Raw genomic sequence first — 19,137 nt, forward strand, 5'->3', positions numbered from 1 at the left:
TATTCTGTATAGAGCCGCTGGAAAGCACAGGCCCCTCATATAAACGTAATCAGAAAATATCCCTGAACAACCTCCGAATCTTATCTCCGTAGTTGATAAGTGATCCATCCATATTTCTGGAAATATTCACTGGAAGTAAACATCTCAGTTATTTCTTGCTTTCTCATTATCTTCTGGCGCTTTATTTTCCTAAATAAAGTAACTGAGTACGTGGAGTAACTGTCCATAAAAGGAAACAGACATGGGTAGTAACAGTCTTACGAAATGAACGTGACATCATTGTAAAACTGTACGCCTGTAATTCGAGCTTCGTAGTTGCTTTTGCTCTAGCAACGGGAAATGACTTTATTCGCTTAGCGAGTAACGTTCGCTTCCCAAAGATCTCGGGATGAGCGCCCGGGAAGCACTGGGACTGCTGCAGCAGAAATCTTTGGGGCGGTATAACGTGAGGCAATAACCGCACGCTGCTGCTGCAGCCGTTAAGGGGCGAGATGCCATCGTGGTGCCCGTGTTGTCCCACATCTGCGTGAACCTTCTCCTGGTGTCCACAAAAGTTCTTGCGACCTGCTTTATTTTTTTATGGCTAGCTAGAAGCATCAGAAATTGAATTCCTAAAATCTTTGAAAGGTTGCGATACGGAAGACAACATTAGAAACCATGTGATAAAGGAACAGGTAGGAGTGCAATCAGTAACACAAAGGGCGATCTAATACAAATCTAACAGAAGAGAAAATGTAACCGTATGTAGCCGCAAATCTCCTAAACTAGCAGTGGATTATAACCTTGTGGTAACACCGATGATGGGATGGTGAGACCTAACCCTACAACTAACCCTAAAGTGGCAGAAGGAGGTGAAGAAGACGAAGAGGAAGAAGGAAAAGGAATAAACAAGTAAGCCGTTACACAATAACGTTCTTTGCTCTAGGTTGGTTCTAGGTGGTTTATCGACAACTGCAATACACGATGTAAACGATAATTGTTAACAACGTAACATGCAATACAGCATGCAAACGTACTGCAGTAGCGTACAGGAAGTCTCGACTTCCTGTGATAATGGATACTGTGGTCCTTCAAGTCAGGAAACTACCTCCAGTTACCTACAAAAACCACCTAACAAACAGTGTATGCAAGTCGCACAATATTTTCAGTATTGTCTCGCTCTTTTCGAGCTAACTATAAATCCTAGAGAAAAAATTAAGATGTCCTTATTCGTAGCAAATGTAATGCAGTTTAACTTTGTACTAGGATACGTTTACGTTAGAGGTAGCGATTTTCGAGTTATTCACGGTAAACTTAGAAAACTGACATTCAAAGACCTCTCCCTACCCCCCCCCCCCCAAATTCATCCCCTATCACTCAAGATATTTAGTACATTTTTCATGGCATTCCCTCTTACCACTGTACAAAAATTTGTGAGTAGACGAATTATTTCCTATATTCGATCTTTTTTTTTCTTCATTGACTGGGCTACTACGTCGCCGGATTACATGGCTATTTCGGTAACATTATTAATTTAAGCCTTTCCGTGAGGGCAATAAGAGAAAAAAGACTTTAGTAAACGTTATGGGGAACCTAATTACACTTACAGTTCGTTCTATACTTAACCATTTGAAGCATTATAGTTTCGTAAGAAGAAGCAGCTGCTAACAGACTTAGTTGTTGCATTTATGCTGTTAAAATTCACAAAATTGAGAGGAAGAGTTTTCAGAAATGTCAACTGGACAACATATGTGTTCAAGACTTACTCAACGGTGTAACAGGCTTCTCAGTGAAGCCCGGAAATGGTCGAATATGGGAAATTATTCGTTTGGTCTCAATGGACTGCTGCGAACAAGGTCTTACTAATGTTAAATACTACGTGAACATTTCACCGAACCAACTCCGTCGGATGGTACAAAGTTTGTTCCTCAATGGTAAAGATGAGTCCCAAGAGTACGGGGCCCTGCTCACACAGCTCGTATCGTCTAGGACTAGTTTCGTGAGCACGAGCCATATCGTGGAATTCCATAGAATCTATGGTTCCTCTGCAAGGTCCATCACGTGTAGTGTCAGATCAAATAGCTACTCAAAGTAAGTTTTCATGTCAGTAACGTACAACACTTTTTGCTGGTATGCATCACATCTTAAGTAACACAAGTTGATGGTAATTTGCTGGAAGAAAATATTCCGCTACTATATATATAATTGTTGTTTCTCTTTTCCAGACAAAACTTATCTACATGCACACTCGGTGATGTCCTATGTCAATGACCTCCTTGCTGCCCAGAATACGTAGAAAAATAAACATGACGACTGCGCAGCACTCCTGTGGATCTGCATGGCCCACCAATTACGTGCCGATCAAAGTTTAGCGTCAGCCACACGTGCTTCAACTGTTCGAACTAGTAGATGCGGCAAGGAGTAGAGCTGCAGTAGTCAGTCAGTTCGCTCAGGGACTGGGAGTTGTTTTGTCTTCATCATCATCATGACACCCCATCGACGAAAAAGTCGCCGAAATAGCATCAACTAGAAAGACTTGCACCAGGCGACCGGCCTACCCGACGGGATGCTTTAGCCACACCACGTTTTACTTCGCTACTAATTTCCTGCCTTCTATATAATAGATGGATTTCTTGAAGCCAAAGATAAGGGCAGGATAAGGGCAGTCAACTGAAACCGCAACAGATGAAAATTAATCACCGTAATTGTTTATACATCGTTTCAGCGTGATGCAAGACGGATAGAGGCTTCATGTAAAACGTATTTGGTTGTCCACGAAACCATGATTGCACGCAGACGTGCAACTCTTAATCCGATGCAATTCGATGGCAACGAACGTCTCTGTTCGAGGTCCCCAAGTATGGAAATCTCTTGGGGAGATATCGAGACTGTGTGGAGGATGTGTAAGGGGTTCCCAGCGAAACATCTGCAGTGCACTCAAAACAGTTTGGCACCACGTGGATACGACCACATGTATTAACAGTTATAGTAATTAATTATAAAATAACAAACGGTTTACTTACCTCTTTTCCATCCTTGTCGTTCTCATTTGACTGCCGCTTATAGTGTCAGATCTTCCTCGCCCTCGCTCCATTATCAGATCCATAGAAGGCAAAATGAAACGTTTTGTAAATTTCTAGGTGAGATAATATTTGCGCACCGATAAGACGTGCCTTAATCTTTCGAAATGCCGGAACACAATCTTCCATGAACACACACACTGATGTTCTTAAACAGTTTGTGCGAAGATTCGTTTATCCCGATTATCTACTAAACGACGATGGTCGACGCACAAGCCACAAAATTCCTAAGTTGCTTCTTGGAACTGGGTGTTAGTAAGTACTGTTTCCAATTTCTCCTTGTCTGCCGTTATACGTTCTTGCATAAATACATGTCCCGAGAATTTTGTCTCCTGCCTACCAAAATATGATTTTATTAAATTCTCTTGTTCAATTGTACTCCTCCAGTTTCAAATTTTATAAAAGTTCCCTCTAGGTTTGCCAAATTGTCTATTCATGTACTATTTGCAATCACAATGTCATCTACATACAAGGAGACGCATTTGAGTAGTTCTTATCTGAGAAATTTCTCCAGTGTATCAATAAACGCTAATGTGACGTTATTTGGCCCCAATGAAAGCATTTGTCACTGACAGCATCGCACGTCGTACAGGAACATGTGTGCATGCTGGGTCCAGTAAAACCTGATGATAGCCAGAGGTGAGATCCTAACTCATAAAAACATTGACGTCATTAAATTTCTGTAGCAACTCTTTGTGATTTTACCGTTGGGCCTTTTCAATCCGGGAACTCCGATTTGCCCTTCCTGCGTCTAGTTCGAGCTGTAAATCTCCACCCTTCTTATTTACATTGAACAACGGACTGTTTTAGTTACTCCTCTTTTTATCCTGCTCCAAAAATATTCTGCAATTTCTTTTCCACTGTGGCCTTCTTTGCTTATGGGATCGGCAACGAAGGCAAGAACAATAGCATATATGGTTTCATTCTTACTTTGTAAGGCGGCCTTTCATCACTCTTGTTTTCTGTGACAAAAATGCGTTTGTAATTTTACAATAAGATATGTGCTCCGCAGCTGGACCTTCTGCTAATTCTTCTGCAGCTATTACTTTCACTTTTATTTCCTCTCTTGATGGATATGCTGCTTTCCGTCCTGTGAGAGATGAGTTACTCCGAAATAGTCAATAGTTACTTCATTCTATTCTTGGTTTTCTTCTTCAACTGCTGCACAGTATACACTTCCTAATCCGCTTCCCTTAGCATTAGCTGTCTTAATCACAAAATTGTGTTTTTCTCCCTCTGTTTTCAAATCCTATTCTCACTTAGTAACTTCTGTAATCTATTTCTGTTTACGTTCTGTAGGACAGTCAAATCCTATTAACAATTTAGCATGCAAATGAAGTACTACTATGGTATACATCCTAAACAATACCTTACCGTCGGGCGGTGTGGCCTTGCGGTTCTAGGCGCTTTCTAGGGGACTGATGACCTCAGAAGTTATGTCCCATAGTGCTCAGAGCCATTTGAACCATTTTGAACCAATATCTCACCGATATCCAATAGCTCCCTTTACCTTAAAAACACTAAGACTGGGTATTTCCACATCGATCTTCAAGAGCTATAAGTACGAATTCTTAGGAAATGCGTGGACATGAGAGCCAGAGTCCACCATAAATTTCATTCTTTTTCCATTTACCTGCATGGTGATCAGAGTCACTGCGTTCAATTCAGCGTTGTCTCACTCTTCGTCTAATAATCCTTACTGCTCTTCTTTCAGTATATACGTCCACAAGCATATATCTACGTGCTGTGTCCATCTCCAGTGGCCCTCTCATATAATTCGGAACTAATGCGCGTTTTCGTCGTCGATATGTGTCGGTGCATTTTCGCGACTGTCTACTCTCAGTTCTTCGTTTACGTCTATACCTACATAGCTACACCGCAAGCTGCCTAATAGCGTGTTGCGAAAGGTATTTTGTATAGCTCTGTCACTTCTTCCTTTTCGTATTCCGGTCATGAATTGTTTAGGAAAAGAACGATTACTGTTAAACTGTCGAATGAGCTCGAATATCTCTGGCTTTACTGTCATGATTCTTTACCGAGATATATATGTAACAGGAAGCAATATATTGTGTGATTCTTCTAGTAACGTACGCTACCAGTAGTTTAACAGTAAAATATGCCATGATACAGAACGTCTCTCTTGCAGCATCTCCCACTGCACTTCGCTGAGCATTGCCATGAAACTTTCACGCTTACTAAATGAACCTGTAACGAAACATGGTGTAATTCTTTGGATCTTCTCTGTTTCCTTTGTGGACCCTATCTGATATGGACCCCACACTGATCAGCAATATTCGAGCATAGGTTGAACAAGGTACCGTTAGTTACTTTCTTTGTGCGTGGACTACACTTCTGGGAATTTTTGTGAAGAATCTCACTCTTCCATAGGTCTAACCTGCAACTGGTTTCCCATGGTCGTTCCACTTTCAATTGCTCGCTGCGCATACTCCTAGATATTTTCTCCAAGTGACTACTTCTTGTGATTGTTCTGCAATCGTGTACTCATTAAGAGTCTTTTGTATTTGCATTAGATTACATTTACTTATTTTCAGTGTCAATTGCCATTCCCTGAAGAATGTGTCGTTTTACTGCAGGTCTTCCTTCATTTTGCTACAATTTCTTGGTACTGTGACCTCCGTACATATCAGTCTCGTCTGCGGAAACCCTCATGGAGCTTTTGATGTTATCCATTGTGTTATTTACGCGTATTGTGAAAAGTAATAGTCCATAACACTCCCTTTACTTGTAAGTCCAATGTTTTCATTTCGTTGAAAATGACATGCTGCATTCTGTGTGCTAAAAGATATTCAGCCTACACAGCTGGTATTCCGTAGACCTGTAATCTGTTCATTGGTGTGTAGTGCAGAACTGTGCCAGTATATAGTGTTTTCTGGGTCTCATAGAAGAAGAGATCGAGTTGGGTGTTACAGGATTGTTGGTTTCGGATGATATGTTGTTCCCCTCATAGGAAATTTTCAATCTACAGCAATGTCGTAATATGTGAGCATAAAATGTGTTAACAAATTCTACTAAGACTGACTTCACACATACAGACATATAATTTTATGTGTATGTTCGACGACTGTTCTTGAATCTAGGAATGACCTGCGTGTTTTCCAGTCATTAGAATGCTTTGTTCCTCCAGTGAATTATTGTATACTCCTGCTAAATGAGAAGTATCATATAAGTTGAGCTTCCTTAGCGCTCCATGGTCACTTATTTCGATGTCTGTCATTTCAAATTTCGTGTTGTGAAGGAGCCAGGTTTAGCCACCATACTCTGTACATTCTTTTTCATTCGTATTTACATTAGAGCACTGTTTACAATGCATTTCATTTGCTGAAACTAGCTAACTTCACAAACTAACAACTAATGTAGTATTGCGTGCCTGGGACTTAATCAGAGCTAAGCACTAGCAGAAAAGGGGATGTGGGCCACGCGTGACTCGGAAGCCACTATCGGCTAAGGAGGAGCTGGGAAGAGAATTGTTGTGTACTGCAGGGGCTGGCATTTACTGCCCACAGAGAGAGAGCAGAGCCCGGAGGCGGCGGTCTACAATGCTGGAGGTCCCAGTACCCATGTTGCAGAGAGAGTGTGGGGATGGAAGTTGCACTCTGGCTGAACAAAACATAATTCAAAATAGTTGGCGTGGCGAAAGGGCCTTGAGAGTGGAAGAAGGTGAAAAGACATCCTACTAGTTTGAAGAAATGCATGGGGTTGCAAATGATGACTGCGAGCTGACCTCCGAGGAATCTTCTCATAGGTGGTGGGGCATACTTCCCACTGAAAATGAGTGGTACGAATTTTATAGGTGGAGTGCTGAGGATGTAGGAAGGGTAATGGAAACTTGAAGAAAGTGTTCTTAAAGGAGTACGAACTTCAGATGATTAGCTGCAGATTCAAGACCCATATAGCTTAATGTCATGTTTTTGTAATAGCTACTGGGATTTGTCAACATCGCAAATGTAGATGCTGCGTGTCTAAGAGAGAGTGGGTGTATTGTATTGAGGGAGACATCCCTTTGCAGACTGATCAAGGGCAGTTACCTTCAGTGATCGATTGAAGCCACTTCCCTCTGAGTATAGACCTAAGACTGGCGGAGCCACAGTGAAGAACCAGGCAATTAGATTTTGAGAAGTGTTGCTTTCATAATAGGGAGTGCATGAAGTCGTTTCTCTGTGACAGAGCTGTTATTCAGTTTACTTGAGTGATGATTCTTTATCTCTCTGTGGAGTTTGACACACACTGAAGAGATTCTTTATGGTGGAATACTTGCGTCGAGTTTCTGTTCCTGGCTAGTGGACAAACAGCATCTTGAAACGTATTCTGTGTTATACTGAAGTAATTTCAGCCCTAATAATTCGCAGATGGCATATTGCGTCCAATGTGTAGGCAGAGAATTGCAGGTACGCCAGGTACTTCATCTGCATAGCTGCCAACTCACCAACAAGCAGATCATCGGTGCTGTATAACTGATGTACATATTTCAATAGGTGATACACGTACTCTGGTTTGGTGGAGAAAAACTTAGCTTCTATATTTACTTTATTTTTTTAAAAAGGAAAAGCCGGTCAGGTCTCCCGTTTCTCACCACTTATCAGTATCGGCCAACTTCATGTCTATCTAATAAAGGGGATCGCGGTAAAAAGGAAGTCAAACATATGTTTTGTGAATTTGTCAATCTCGAAATTACATTTAGGGTAGAATCCTACAATGTGTACATAATATTTATACAATTTTTGCACCTTATATGTTTCATCTACATCTACATCTACACGATTACTCTGCAGTTCACATTTAAGTGCTTGGCAGAGGGTTCATCGAACCACAATCATACTATCTCTCTACCATTCCACTCCCGAACAGCGCGCGGGAAAAACGAACACCTAAACCTTTCAGTTCGAGCTCCGATTTCTCTTATTTTATTTTGATTGGCTCAACAAAATATTTTGGCATTCGGAAGAGAAAGTTGGTGACAGAATTTTCGTAAATAGATCTTGCCGCGACGAAAAACGTCTTTGCTTTAATGACTTCCATCCCAACTCCCGTATCATATCTACATCACTCTCTCCCCTATTACGTGATAATTCAAAACGAGCTGCCCTTTTTTGCACCCTTTCGATGTCCTCCGTCAATCCCACCTGGTAAGGATCCCACACCGCGTAGCAATATTCTAACAGAGGACGAACGAGTGTAGTGTAAGCTGTCTCTTTAGTGGACTTGTTGCATCTTCCAAAAGTCCTGCCAATGAAACGCAACCTTTGGCTCGCCTTCCCCACAATATTATCTATGTGGTCTTTACAACTGATGTTGTTCGTAATTTTAACACCCGGGTACTTAGTTGAATTGACAACCTTGAGAATTGTACTATTTATCGAGTAATCGAATTCCAACGGATTTCTTTTGGAACTCATGTGGATCACCTCACACTTTTCGTTATTTAGCGTCAACTGCCACCTGCCACACCGTACAGTACTCTTTTCTAAATCGCTTTGCAACTGATACTGGTCTTCGGATGACCTTACTAGACGGTAAATTACAGCATCATCTGCGAACAACCTAAGAGAACTGCTCAGATTGTCACCCAGGTCATTTCTATAGATCATGAGCGGCAGAGGTCCCAGGACGCTTCCTTGGGGAACACCTGATATCACTTCAGTTTTACTCGATGATTTTCCGTCTATTACTACGTCTATTCCTGACAGGAAATCACGAATCCAGTCGCACAACTGAGACGATACCCCATAGGCCCGCAGCTTGATTAGAAGTCGCTTGTGAGGAACGGTGTCAAAAGCTTTCCGGAAATCTAGAAATACGGAATCAACTTGAGATCCCCCGTCGATAGCGCACATTACTTCGTGCGCGTAAAGAGCTAGCCGCGTTGCACAAGAACGATGTTTTCTGAAACCATGCTGATTACGTATCAATAGATCGTTCCCTTCGAGGTGATTCATAATGTTTGAATACAGTATATGCTCCAAAACCCTACTGCAAACCGACGTCAATGATATAGGTGTGTAGTTAGATGGATTACTCCTACTACCCTTCTTAAACACTGGTGCCACCTGCGCAATTCTCCAATCTGTAGGTGCAGATCTATCGGTGAGCGAGCGGTTGTATATGATTGCTAAGTAGGGAGCTATCGTATCAGGGTAATCTGAAAGGAACGTAATCGGTATACAATCTGGACCTGAAGACTTGCCCGTATTAAGCGATTTGAGTTGCTTCGCAACCCCTAAGGTATCTACTTCTAAGAAACTCATGCTAGCAGCTGTTCGTGTTTAAAATTCTGGAATATTCCATTCGTCTTCCCTGGTGAAGGAATTTCGGAAAACTGTGTTCAATAACTCCGCTTTAGCGGCGCAGTCGTCGGTAACAGTACCATTGGCACTGCGCAGCGAAGGTATTGACTGCGTCTTGCCGCTTGTGTACTTTACATACGACCAGGATTTCTTCGGATTTTCTACCAAATTTCTAGAGAATGTTTCGTTGTAGAACCTATTAAAGGCATCTCGCATTCAAGTCCGTGCCAAATTTCGCGCGTCTGTAAATTTTAGCCAATCTTCGGGATTTCGCGTTCTTCTGAACTTGGCATGCTTTTTCCGTTGCCTCTGCAACAGCGTTCGGACCTGTTTTGTGTACCATGGGGGATCAATTCCATCTCTTACCAATTTATGAGGTGTGAATCTCTCAATTGCTGTTGCTACTATATCTTTGAATTTGAACCATATCTCGTCTACATTTGCATAGTCAGTGCGGAAGGAATGGAGATTGTGTCTTAGGAAGACTTCTAGTGACATTTATCCGCTTTTTTAAATAAAATTATTTTGCGTTTGTTTCTGGGCGATTTGGAACAAACGGTATTGAGCCTAGCTACAACGACCTTGTGATCACTAATCCCTGTATCAGTCATGATGCTCTCTATCAGCTCTGGATTGTTTGTGGCTAAGAGGTCAAGTGTGTTTTCGCAACCATTTACATTTCGTGTGGGTTCGTGGACTAACTGCTCGAAATAATTTTTGGAGAAAGCATTTAGGACAGTCTCGGAAGATGTTTTCTGCCTACCACCGGTTTTGAACAAGTATTTTTGCCAACATATCGAGGGAAGGTTGAAGTCCCCACCAACTATTACCGTATGAGTGGAGTATTTATTTGTTACGAGACTCAAATTTTCTCTCAACTGTTCAGCAACTATATCATCGGAGTCTGGGGGTCGGTAGAAGGAGCCAATTATTAACTTAGTTCGGCTGTTAAGTATAACCTCCACCCATACCAATTCGCACGGAGTATCTACTTCGACTTCACTACAAGATAAACCACTACTGACAGACACAAACACTCCACCACCAATTCTGCCTAATCTATCATTCCTGAACACGGTCTGAGACTTCGTAATAATTTCTGCAGAACTTATTTCAGGCGTTAGCCAGCTTTCTGAACCTATAACGATTTCAGCTTCTGTGCTTTCTATTAGCGCTTGAAGCTCAGGGACTTTCCCAGCACAACTACAACAATTTTCAACTAAAATTCCGACTGTTCCTTGATCCAAGCTCGTCCTGTATTTGCCATGCACCCTTTGAGATTGCAGCCCACCCCGTACTTTACCGAGGCCTTCTATCCTAAAAAACCGCCCAGTCCACGCCACACAGTCTCCGCTACCCGTGTAGCCGCCAGCTGAGTGTAGTGAACTCCTGACCTATTCAGCGGAACCCGAAACCCCACCACCCTATGGCGCAAGTCAAGGAATCTGCAGCCAACACGGTCGCAAAACCGTCTGAGCCTCTGATTCAGACCTTCCACCCGGCTCTGCACCAAAGGTCCGCAGTCGGTTCTGTCAACGATGCTGCAGATGGTGAGCTCTGCCTTCATCTCGTAAGCAAGACCGGCAGCCTTCACCAAATCAGATAGCCGCTGGAATCCAGAGAGAATTTCCTCAGATCCAAAGCGACACACGTCATTAATGCCGACATGTGCCACCACCTGCATCTGGCTGCACCCTGTGCTCTTCATGGCATCCGGAAGGACCCTTTCCACATCAGGAATGACTCCACCCGGAATGCACACAGAGTGCACACTGGATTTCTTCCCCTCCTTAGCCGCCATATCCCTAAGGGGCCCCATTACGCGCCTAACATTGGAGCTCCCAACTACCAGTAAGCCCACCCTCTGTGATTGCCCGGACCTTGAAGGCTGAGAATCATCCTCTGAAGCAGGGCAGGCAGCTGCATGTGGCTCAGCCAGAGACAGTGCCTGAAACCTGTTTGTCAGGCGCACCGGGGAGGCGTTCTGATCAGCCCCCAGGGACGACTTTCGCTGTCTGACACGCCTTGGAACGACCTCCCAATCAACCACAGGCGAGGGCTCAGCCCCACTGCGAGCAGCAACCGGGGCAACCACAGCGGCAGACCGATCTGGGGACAGACGGGACGAGGTTGACATCCCCGCGATACCCAAGTCCGGCTCCCCACAGTGGTGCCCATTGGCAACAGCCTCAAGCTGCGAGACCGAAGTCAGCGCCGCTTGCCGCTGTGAGCGAAGGGATGCCAACTCAACCTTCATCCGAACACAGCAATCACAATCCCTGTCCATTCTAATCGATGTTGAACAACAGTTACTGAAACACGAGTCCGTGCCTAGATAACGCAAAGGAAACACGCAAAGAATGTATTAACTAACCTATACAAATCCCTAACGACTGCGCTACAATCTGCCTGAATTTACGATTACAGTAGCTAAAATTCGAAATTACACCTCCTATACGAAACTCACACGCAGTTTAAGTAAGAATCTACTAAGTAAACACGAAAGCGCGATGCTACAACTCTCAAATACTATAATACGCCCGACATTTATGAATTAAACAATGCAAATACCCAAAAACACGCAAAGAAATTAAGAATTAATAGCTACTGGGGTTTGAGAGTAAATCATTTACGGCATTCAAGTTCTGATTTATGTTAGTAGCATATGATAGGAATGTTTGTTTTGATGTGCTACACCGAAGCGAAATAAAACCAGAACACCATACTTCGTTTTACGGAAATCCCCAGGTATAGGTTGTCAATGACAGGGTAGTTTTAATCATTCGTAGGCGTGAGAATTTCATAGTGGAGACAACATTAGGAACCACGCATACGTATGCTGTATGTTACAAACATCACGGGGACTTACAGTATGATGGTTTAAAGGAGGAACTACAGTGCGCCGCGCGGAATGGCCGTGCAGTTAGAGGTGCCATGCCCCGACTTGCGCGGCCCTTCCCTCCTTAGGTTAGAGTCCTCCCTCGGACATGGGTGTGTGTCTTGTCTTTAGCGTATGCTAGTTTAAATAGCGTGTCAGACTAGGGACCGATGATCTTAGCAGTTTCGTCGATTGGACATAGACACACATTTGAACTACAGTGCGAGCCACAGTGACGGAGTTTTGGAAAAATATGTCAAGTAATTCAGCCTTCTCCGAGTCATCATCTGAGTTGACGACATTATGGTCATAGAGTATCTGAACAGGTGGCCTAGATCCGTTTACAGGATTTAAAGTAAAATAAAAATTTCTTACGATTTTCTATAAAGTTCGTAGACAGAATTTTACTTTCCAATTCGTGAACGCTTCAGCATGGCTCTCCTTACATTAATTTTCGCTTTGCCCAGTTTTTGTTTGTCTCTAAGACTTCAGCGCCTTTTAAATTTGCAGTGAATCTCTTTCTGCTTTCGTATCACTTATCGAAAACGGCTCAGTAACAGTGGCGCATCCTCCCCATCCCTCATAACTTTGTTAAGCACATACCAGTGTAGACGTAACCATTCTGATTGATTGCACCGCTTTGGCTATTGCAGTTACTTTTCGCGTCGGATCAGAGGCCTACAGTTTCCATGGCTGTGACCTCTTTCCTCATCAATACGATAGCGCAACCTGTGTTGTTGGAACGTATGACGCAATTTCCTTCGGAACATAGAAAAATATTTACGAACACTACAGACATCATAATGTCGTATTTATCGGCCGACATCGGGGAAGCGTTCGATTCCCGGCGGGGTCAGGGATTTTCTCTGCCTCGTGATGACTGGGTGTTGTGTGCTGTCCTTAGGTTAGTTAGGTTTAAGTAGTTCTAAGTTCTAGGGGACTGATGACCTAAGATGTTAAGTCCCATAGTGCTCCGATCCATTTGAACCATCGGGGAAGCGAATTTCAATTAAAATATCTCGCCTGTATGGGAATATACATACTGCATGCATGAGTGCAAGTCGTAGACACATGATTGATGACGCATGGGAGTTGAGATCTGAGTGTGAAATGTGCTCGGATAGATTAATGGTAAGGTGAGCGCTTGCGATAATTGGGAAATCTGTGTTCCAGTCCCCCTCGGCATAAATGTTTACTGCTGTCATTCCATTACACAGCTGATGGTTGCTTATATTCGTAACCGCGAATACAGTTCATGTGTTTCCTCATAGTTCAGTTGCGTTGTTTGTAGTTAGATGAGCTGTAATTATCTCATCAATGTTCATGGTGATTATACTACAGTGCCTCGCTTCCAAAAGTGGCGTTTTCTCTTGTCTCCCATTGTGTCATTCCTCTTCCAACTGTTGTCCGAATCAGATGAATAAGAAATTCACGCACAGAGGTTGCAGCACCCAACATACAGTTCATAGAGCGCTAGTTTCTCAGATTTTCTGTACAAAAATATAGACTACATTGCCTCATATCTCCGACTATACAGATGGCTGTTAACGAATGTAAAACCTCATCATCTTTGCATTTAGACTAATCTCTTTAAGGTACAGTGTCTCAAAATCCACGAGAAAACTTTCTTCTTCTAGCTTTGTTCATTGTGCGTTATCCGCTTAATTTACGACGTAGAAGCTTCTTTGTCGTAAGATTCCCCCTGCGACGTGGGCACCAAAATTTCCAGAGAGGACTATAGTGCTTTGGATGGCCTAATAACTTCCTCCCGTAGCATTTAATCGATAGTTAGCCGTAACGCTTTCGTTTGAGATGGTGACGACCTGTTTGGTGGGCGCCTTGCAGGGACGTTATTCCTTAGTTTTGTTTTATTCTTGGCTCCGTTTATCTTGCCAATGCTGTCAGTAAGCACGTCACTAAAAGCTTTACATAGCTTGACACTCTATCCCCTCTGTTCGAAAAGCAAATATGTGAGATCATAGACGGTGACACCAGCATATACTTAATTAACTGCATGTTTCCTGTGGTCTGCAGTGCCGTTCACCAGATGCTTACAAAACTTAGAAACCTTCTCACATGCAAATTCAAAATAAAACCTACCCCTTTGGGGAGAAAACCCATCATTAAAGATAAGATCTGCACCTAGTGTGGCCGACACAGATATATTACGAGTCACCCTGACTGGGAAATTCCACATAAAATCACCAATGCGAGTCTTAATCTTAATTAACCCCAAAATTTGCATTTATTCGGAATTGGCTATCTGACAGGATTCAATTCCACCCAACAATCCGCGTAACCTAGAATTATCTTAATGAGTTAACACTCTCTCCTCCTTAATTAGGGATACAGATCTGTTGGTATCGAGAAGTGCACAAACAGTTTCCAGTTTTATAGACACACACATAAAAGGAAGTCAAGTCCCAGGGATCATCACAACGCTTGTACAAAAGGCTCACCTTCACGGTGTCCACTTAAAACACCCTCAACTGAAGCTGAAGCATGACTACCCCACGCAGTTCTTCGCAATATGTCCACGTCTCTTACACCTAAACCTCCTTACTGCACATGAGACCGGCTGCCGATTGGGATTACTATTTGCCATTCCTTGCCACCCTGGGGCAAATCCCTTTCCCCGCACCTGGTCACCATACATTACAGCTTGCACAAGGCTCATTAATCAATCAATTGGTGAAATTTTTTTCGCTGCTCGTGAAATAACGCTCTAGAGAAACCACTGGGTCGCATTCATTGTTTTCCATTATTTCCCCTTCGCTATAATTTAGACACAAACTTCTAGCACTGTCTTTTATCCTTTCGGTGTAGATCTATATTGGTTCATCAGACTGCTGACCGCGAAATAGCCTTTGCCAACAAGCTCACATCGGGCGCGGGTGCTGAAATACGAGGGTTGGAACTTAAATAGTGGCAATTATTTATTCGCAACCGAAAGAAAAGAGTTACATGTTTGTACCTGTTACTGTCCATCAGAGTAGTCACCAGCGTTGTGTAGAACTTGTTGCCAGCTATGTGGAAGGCGTAGTATACCGTTAGCCGAGCCTGTTCTGTTCAAGGTGCGAATGGAACGGTCTACTGCCTATCGAATCTCTGGAACAGTTCTGAATCGAGTGACACGAAGTGGTTCCTTCATCTTCGTAATAAAAAAAAAAAGGACTTATGTCCGGGGAGTATGATGGATGGTACAGTACTTCCCAGTCCCACCGACCGAACAGAGCAGCCACAGCTTGCGCCATGTGCAAAATGTTGGGTGGGTTGCGCAGAAAGTGTCGCCGCTTCTTTCGTAAAGTTAGTCACAGGTCATGCCCCAGAAACGAACAGTAATACTGTGCATTGACGCTCTGTCATGGAGGAACGTAATGCATTAGGATAACACCATCACAGTGGTACACAAGAGTCACCGTAACTTTCGCCGTACTATGGCTCTGACATACCTTCAACTTTCGCCGCGACCCATAATGATGCCATTCATTGGACTGTCGTTTTAGTTTTGGATTCGTGGCAATCACTGCAGAATTGTTCCATTCGCACCGTCAACAGAACAGACTCTGCTAACGGTATACTACGCCTTCCACATCGCTGGCAACGGGTTCTACACAACGCTGGTGACAACTTTGAAGGAGAGTAACAGGTGGAAACATGTAACTCTTTTGTATCGGTTGTGAATAAATAGCTGCCACTATTTCAGTTCCAACTCACGAAATGCACTGAGCGACACTCTATGATGTATCGTGTCTCACAGTGCAATGTCCAGTCGGCCAATCATTACACGACTCAGTAACTGATAACAATGCTCCGCACTTAATCCAAAAATTTCTCTTCTACGTTACGGTTCCAACAAGAACTTTGATGCCGTCAGTATGTTATCAGTTGAATTTAATGACAACACACCGGCTCCTTACAGTAATCGCCCTAACGGATTGCGTAACTTAACAAGTAAGTCAGACGTCACTACAGAATGAGAATATTTGACGGGTATGCTCTTCCATTGGTTGACACAACTTCCCTGGCTCTACCTCCGCCACAAACGCTAACATCCCCAGAATATGAAAGAACAATTCATTCAGTTGTTCACACAATGATTTGCAAACTAAGTAAGAATCATTGACACTACATAGATCCGGCGCTCTCTCAGCATAAAGCAAAATGCGAACTTCATTTCTGTTCACTTGCTCACTAACCTCGAAAAAGGAAGCTGTTGATTCTAATTCTAAAATCCCAAGTTTAAAGTTGAAAATGGCGTCACACACCGGTATTTCCTGAAAGTTCGGTGAATTCACTGGATGACTGGCAACCTCCCACAGACGATGCTCTGGCTCGATCACACTGCAAGATGGATCAGCCCCAAGAATCTTTAATTCATAAAATAATTCTTCCTTTTGTAGTTCTGCTACCCCAAATACCACCATGGCGGCCATGCTGAAACAGAACTACAAGAAGTAATATCTGCTAAACTGAATACACATACGCAATCCAAAAAAATGCTACTAATGTCATATCCCCATCGTCCCAGAGAAATCACGCTGTGTGACCAGTGTGTTACAGTTTCAGTGAGTGAAAAGGTTAGGATAAAGTGGTTGTGACATTCATTTAAGACAACATCCATTTATTGCAATATTTAAAGCCAACAACATTTCGTTAAGACAGTTTCAAAAACCGTCACTTACAATTTATTTGTTAGGATTTTAAAATCTGACCACTCACAGCAAGTTTATTCTGATGATCCCTCACGTAATAAGAATAATAACGATAGTGACAAAAATAATGAATCTGAAAATAGTTCACATAATTTCCCACAAAATGATATCAATAACCAGGTTGAGTTTCAAAATGATTAATTACAAATAACTTCTCACACAATCAAAGAAAAGGCAGAATTTTTAACGGTTATTTCCAACCAAAAGAAATGACTGAGGTATGGATGTTAGAACTCCACATAAATGATTTTGACAATGCACTCCTTTTACAACATGGAGATCTTAATTGTACAGTACATAGCCACAGTCTCAATTTATGAAGAATCTTCCTTGATAACGATTCTGTAAGGCACACTGGTAACACTGTCTGTCTAATTTACGAAATGAGAAGACATTACAACACATTCACAGTTATTAAAATATGTTCCTCCACAGTAATGTGTAGCATCTAAAGTCCTGTCATTACTTATTTCATGATAACATCGGCCCCTCTTTACATGCCATTACCCAGCACAATGACTGTACAGACACAAAAACCACTTTGATTGGCGGCGACCAACAAATTTAAACTTCATAAACAAGTTTTCTTGACCATGGATACCAAGTAGGACACCAATGAAAAGTGTGATGGTGAGCGACACTGTCACCTACACCAAACACGTCGACAAGCTGCTTCAGTGTAGCGAATGGCGTCCTACATGGGGAGCGAGGCGATATTGACCCCTCCAGGTTGCAAACTCCATGCAGACAGCAGCTCACACCGTGAGTCCGCTAAGCCGCAGCTGTAACTGGGCGGCGCAACACTCAGTGTTGCTTACGGTGCTGCACTGCAGGGATTTCAGGAGAGGCGGGCGTGGGAATTCATGTTGCCGCAACTTGTTATATCAATAAATATTGGTGTTAGTACTAGGCATTGAGGCTTTATTACAAAGCACAGGGCTAATATTCATGAGCATAGTAAGTGGGTGCACTGACGATAATACTTTTTGGCCTGGGCAATGTATTTTCTACCGATTGAGTTCAGTGGTGCCTGCCACTAAGTTGCCAATAGGAAGGCAGGACGGTGGTAGGTGGTCCCCTTCCAAATCTTGTGTAGAGGATGGCTTATGCTAGTTCGCAGAAAGTAAGGACGTTTCGCCAGGTGATGCAGTGGCAGCCCCAAGCCAGTGATATTCTGATGGTGGCAGATAGGGGAATTGCATCAGGCTCCAAATGACGCTAATTAGACATTGGGTGACACATCGTGGTTGGCACTGTGGGCAATATTGAGTTGCACAAGAGGGCTTGGCTGTTTGAATCCCTTCACAGTTACTCACGGGTTTCTCATACACACTACGAGGCACCCTGTTATTTATTCTTCTTAACTTCTGAGTTGCCACAGCTCAGTAAGTCAAGCTGTAGCCTCTCGCAGTCCTGTAGAATAGGTAAAAGCAGACTCTCACACATTACCCTGAGTTTTACACGTAGTTGCAGTTTTCGATGTGGATTCTGCACTAGATCTGTGTCTAAATACCTTTGTCGTCATGACGAACTGTAGCTTCAAAAATATTTCGATGGCCTTTGAACAAGTGAGAAGATAATAGCACAACTCAGACAACAGCCGCTGGACAAGCCAGACCATCAATAAGGAACACTAGACATAGTTCTTCCTTTTTTGTCAGTGTCTACGGTAGAGATAAGTAGCCCATGTCAGTGGCGGTGTGTTCGTTTGTTTTGAACGTTAGTGATCGCTCGTTGGCATTACCTTGTCAGTGAGGCATCAGGTTCCGGTCAAAACAGAGCAGCAACAGGTAAGCAACCAATTTTGTGACATTCTACGAGTTCCTATCCAGGAGCGTATTATATAGTTTCACCTCTGTGCTTTTGTAGTTTAGTTTTTGAATTTATGCATGTTAATTTAATGTTTAATAGACACAGTTCTCGCGTTTTCGTTTGTTTCGGAAAGTAACCAATTTTGTGACATTTTACAAGTTTCTAACCCGGAGCGAAATATTTCACCTAACTTGCATGTTCTGGTAATTTTGTTTTTGACTCTCTGCCTGTTAATGAAATTTATTAGATTTAGTTCTTGCTTTTTCGTAAGTCTCTACAGTAAAGCTATGTAGCGCGGTCGGTAGTAGTTCGTTTGTCTGTGTAGTGTTCAGTATGGGTACGGACTGGGATTGTTGTGTTTGGATGTGTGC

The sequence above is a fragment of the Schistocerca americana genome, chromosome 1 (assembly GCF_021461395.2).
Source record: "Schistocerca americana isolate TAMUIC-IGC-003095 chromosome 1, iqSchAmer2.1, whole genome shotgun sequence".
Lineage (NCBI taxonomy): Eukaryota > Metazoa > Arthropoda > Insecta > Orthoptera > Acrididae > Schistocerca > Schistocerca americana.